Source organism: Heterodontus francisci, unplaced genomic scaffold (genome assembly GCF_036365525.1).
Source record: "Heterodontus francisci isolate sHetFra1 unplaced genomic scaffold, sHetFra1.hap1 HAP1_SCAFFOLD_1506, whole genome shotgun sequence".
NCBI lineage: Eukaryota > Metazoa > Chordata > Chondrichthyes > Heterodontiformes > Heterodontidae > Heterodontus > Heterodontus francisci.
Window position 1 is genome coordinate 37501 of NW_027141908.1, and position 5000 is coordinate 42500.

The window sequence follows — 5000 nt, forward strand, 5'->3', positions numbered from 1 at the left end:
TGCCGCCGGACGTCCGGCCGCATTCGCTCGGTCTGCGCGGCCGGCGGTAGCCGGGGGCGAGGGGCATCGGGCGGTGGCGGAACCAGGCCGGCCCGACCGCTGGGGGCCGCCCGGGCGACGTTTGAATCTGTCGGGTCGGACCGCCGAATCCCGCGGGATTTCGGGATCGAATCTGCGGGTGGAATCGGCACCTCGTCCCGCTGTCCGGTTCCCCCCCGTCGACTGCAACGGGTTTCCGAGGCCCGTCGGTCAGGCGCGGTTCGCTCCGCAATCCGCCGGCCGATCGGCACCGGGCGGGGCTCTACGGAAAGAGGGGACCCTCCCGCGTCGAGTGCCGGCGCACCGACCCCGCAGGCTGACCGGGAAGGTGAAGACTCACCCCGCTGAATGCCCGGCCCCGGGAACCCTCCGGCGCCGGGGCCATAACTTCGGGGAGGAAGGTCCGAGCTCCGCGCGGTCGACGGCAGGTGAAAGGGGCCGGTGCGCCGCGGAAGGCGACAGCAGTCCCGTCAGGCTGCACCTCTGCTCGGGCGAACGGCGTCAGGAAAAGGGGAGAGCACTTCCCCACCGATAGCTCCGGAACGCCCGGACCCATTGGCCCGCGGCACCGGTGGCTGCTAGAGGGGCTCCGGCGCCGTCAGCCGGGGTACGTCCCAGGCCGGCCGGACGGCGGGCAGCCGGAGGCAACGGCCTGGAACGGAGCCAGACTTGAGTCGTTCCGTGCCGTGGGCAAAAAGGCAGGGCTGCGGGTCAGCGCAGTTTGGCAAACCTAGCCGCAAGTGCGGGAAGGGCGGAGGAGCACACGGACGCCGCCTTCCCAAACTGAGCCCAAAGTGCCCAGGCATGCCCCCTTGATCTCGCCTAATCAGTGAGCCCAAAATAATTTCAGAGTGTGGAAACCTGATCCAAAAAGGTCGAAAAGAACGGCCAGAGATCAAGTCCGAAAGGGGAAATCAGTAACAAGCAAGCAGAGTAATCATTAACCAAAAAGCGCAAAATTATGTTAAAAGTGTGAAATCATTAACCAAAAAGTCGAAAATAATGTCCAGAGACCAAGTCCGAAAGTACAAATAATTAACCAGTAAGCAGAGTCATCATTAACCAAAAATCGCAAAAGTAAGTAAAAAGTATGAAATCATTAACCAAAAATCGCAAAAGTAAGTAAAAAGTGTGAAATCATTAACCAAAAACTCGAAAATAATGTGCAGAGACTAAGTCCGAAAGGGCAAATGGTTAACCAGTAAGCAGAGTCATCATTAACCAAAAATCGCAAAAGTAAGTAAAAAGTGTGAAATCATTAACCAAAAATCGCAAAAGTAAGTAAAAAGTGTGAAATCATTAACCAAAAACTCGAAAATAATCTCCAGAGACTAAGTCCGAAAGGGCAAATGGTTAACCAGTAAGCAGAGTAATCATTAACCAAAAAGGGCAAAAGTAAGTAAAAAGTATGAAATCATTAACCAAAAAGCACAAAATTAAGTTAAAAGTGTGAAATCATTAACCAAAATGTCGAAAACAATGTCCAGAGACTAAGTCCGAAAGGGCAAATGGTTAACCAGTAAGCAGAGTAATCATTAACCAAAAGGCGCAAAAGTAAGTAAAAAGTATGAAATCATTAACCAAAAAGCGCAAAAATATGTTAAAAGTGTGAAATCATTAACCAAAAAGTCGAAAATAATGTGCAGAGACTAAGTCCGAAAGGGCAAATGGTTAACCAGTAAGCAGAGTAATCATTAACCAAAAGGCGCAAAAGTAAGTAAAAAGTATGAAATCAGTAACCAAAAAGCGCAAAAATATGTTAAAAGTGTGAAATCATTAACCAAAAACTCGAAAATAATGTGCAGAGACTAAGTCCGAAAGGGCAAATAATTAACCAGTAAGCAGAGTAATCATTAACCAAAAATCGCAAAAGTAAGTAAAAAGTGTGAAATCATTAACCAAAAACTCGAAAATAATGTCCAGAGACCAAGTCCGAAAGGGCAAATGGTTAACCAGTAAGCAGAGTAATCATTAACCAAAAAGGGCAAAAGTAAGTAAAAAGTATGAAATCATTAACCAAAAAGCACAAAATTAAGTTAAAAGTGTGAAATCATTAACCAAAAAGTCGAAAATAATCTCCAGAGACTAAGTGCGAAAGGGCAAATGGTTAACCAGTAAGCAGAGTCATCATTAACCAAAAATCGCAAAAGTAAGTAAAAAGTGTGAAATCATTAACCAAAAACCCGAAAATAATGTCCAGAGACTAAGTCCAAAAGGGCAAATGGTTAACCAGTAAGCAGAGTAATCATTAACCAAAAATCGCAAAAGTAAGTAAAAAGTGTGAAATCATTAACCAAAAACTCGAAAATAATCTCCAGAGACTAAGTCCGAAAGGGCAAATGGTTAACCAGTAAGCAGAGTAATCATTAACCAAAAATCGCAAAAGTAAGTAAAAAGTGTGAAATCATTAACCAAAAACCCGAAAATAATGTCCAGAGACTAAGTCCGAAAGGGCAAATGGTTAACCAGTAAGCAGAGTAATCATTAACCAAAAATCGCAAAAGTAAGTAAAAAGTGTGAAATCATTAACCAAAAACTCGAAAATAATGTCCAGAGACTAAGTCCGAAAGGGCAAATGGTTAACCAGTAAGCAGAGTAATCATTAACCAAAAGGCGCAAAAGTAAGTAAAAAGTATGAAATCAGTAACCAAAAAGCGCAAAAATATGTTAAAAGTGTGAAATCATTAACCAAAAACTCGAAAATAATGTGCAGAGACTAAGTCCGAAAGGGCAAATAATTAACCAGTAAGCAGAGTAATCATTAACCAAAAAGCGCAAAAATATGTTAAAAGTGTGAAATCATTAACCAAAAACTCGAAAATAATGTCCAGAGACTAAGTCCGAAAGGGCAAATGGTTAACCAGTAAGCAGAGTAATCAGTAACCAAAAAGGGCAAAAGTAAGTAAAAAGTGTGAAATCATTAACCAAAAACCCAAAAATAATGTCCAGAGACTAAGTCCGAAAGGGCAAATGGTTAACCAGTAAGCAGAGTAATCATTAACCAAAAATCGCAAAAGTAAGTAAAAAGTATGAAATCATTAACCAAAAAGCACAAAATTAAGTTAAAAGTGTGAAATCATTAACCAAAATGTCGAAAACAATGTCCAGAGACTAAGTCCGAAAGGGCAAATGGTTAACCAGTAAGCAGAGTAATCATTAACCAAAAATCGCAAAATTAAGTTAAAAGTGTGAAATCATTAACCAAAATGTCGAAAACAATGTCCAGAGACTAAGTCCGAAAGGGCAAATGGTTAACCAGTAAGCAGAGTAATCATTAACCAAAAATCGCAAAAGTAAGTAAAAAGTGTGAAATCATTAACCAAAAACTCGAAAATAATCTCCAGAGACTAAGTCCGAAAGGGCAAATGGTTAACCAGTAAGCAGAGTAATCATTAACCAAAAATCGCAAAAGTAAGTAAAAAGTGTGAAATCATTAACCAAAAACCCGAAAATAATGTCCAGAGACTAAGTCCGAAAGGGCAAATGGTTAACCAGTAAGCAGAGTAATCATTAACCAAAAATCGCAAAAGTAAGTAAAAAGTGTGAAATCATTAACCAAAAACTCGAAAATAATGTCCAGAGACTAAGTCCGAAAGGGCAAATGGTTAACCAGTAAGCAGAGTAATCATTAACCAAAAGGCGCAAAAGTAAGTAAAAAGTATGAAATCAGTAACCAAAAAGCGCAAAAATATGTTAAAAGTGTGAAATCATTAACCAAAAACTCGAAAATAATGTGCAGAGACTAAGTCCGAAAGGGCAAATAATTAACCAGTAAGCAGAGTAATCATTAACCAAAAAGCGCAAAAATATGTTAAAAGTGTGAAATCATTAACCAAAAACTCGAAAATAATGTCCAGAGACTAAGTCCGAAAGGGCAAATGGTTAACCAGTAAGCAGAGTAATCAGTAACCAAAAAGGGCAAAAGTAAGTAAAAAGTGTGAAATCATTAACCAAAAACCCAAAAATAATGTCCAGAGACTAAGTCCGAAAGGGCAAATGGTTAACCAGTAAGCAGAGTAATCATTAACCAAAAATCGCAAAAGTAAGTAAAAAGTATGAAATCATTAACCAAAAAGCACAAAATTAAGTTAAAAGTGTGAAATCATTAACCAAAATGTCGAAAACAATGTCCAGAGACTAAGTCCGAAAGGGCAAATGGTTAACCAGTAAGCAGAGTAATCATTAACCAAAAATCGCAAAATTAAGTTAAAAGTGTGAAATCATTAACCAAAATGTCGAAAACAATGTCCAGAGACTAAGTCCGAAAGGGCAAATGGTTAACCAGTAAGCAGAGTAATCATTAACCAAAAATCGCAAAAGTAAGTAAAAAGTGTGAAATCATTAACCAAAAACTCGAAAATAATGTCCAGAGACTAAGTCCGAAAGGGCAAATGGTTAACCAGTAAGCAGAGTAATCATTAACCAAAAGGCGCAAAAGTAAGTAAAAAGTATGAAATCATTAACCAAAAAGCGCAAAAATATGTTAAAAGTGTGAAATCATTAACCAAAAAGTCGAAAATAATGTGCAGAGACTAAGTCCGAAAGGGCAAATGGTTAACCAGTAAGCAGAGTAATCATTAACCAAAAAGCGCAAAAATATGTTAAAAGTGTGAAATCATTAACCAAAAACTCGAAAATAATGTCCAGAGACTAAGTCCGAAAGGGCAAATAATTAACCAGTAAGCAGAGTAATCATTAACCAAAAAGCGCAAAAGTAAGTAAAAAGTGTGAAATCATTAACCAAAAAGTCGAAAATAATGCCCAGAGACTAAGTCCGAAAGGGCAAATGGTTAACCAGAAAATCCGTCGAATAATGTCCAGAGACTAAGTCCGAAAGGGCAAATGGTTAACCAGTGGAAGGGCGATCAAGCGGAAAAATTTGCCCCGGTTACCCGGGATGGAGTTCCAGAGGTCCGGCCAGAGTTGTCAAATTCGTCCCGCTGATCGGACGCTTGTCATTC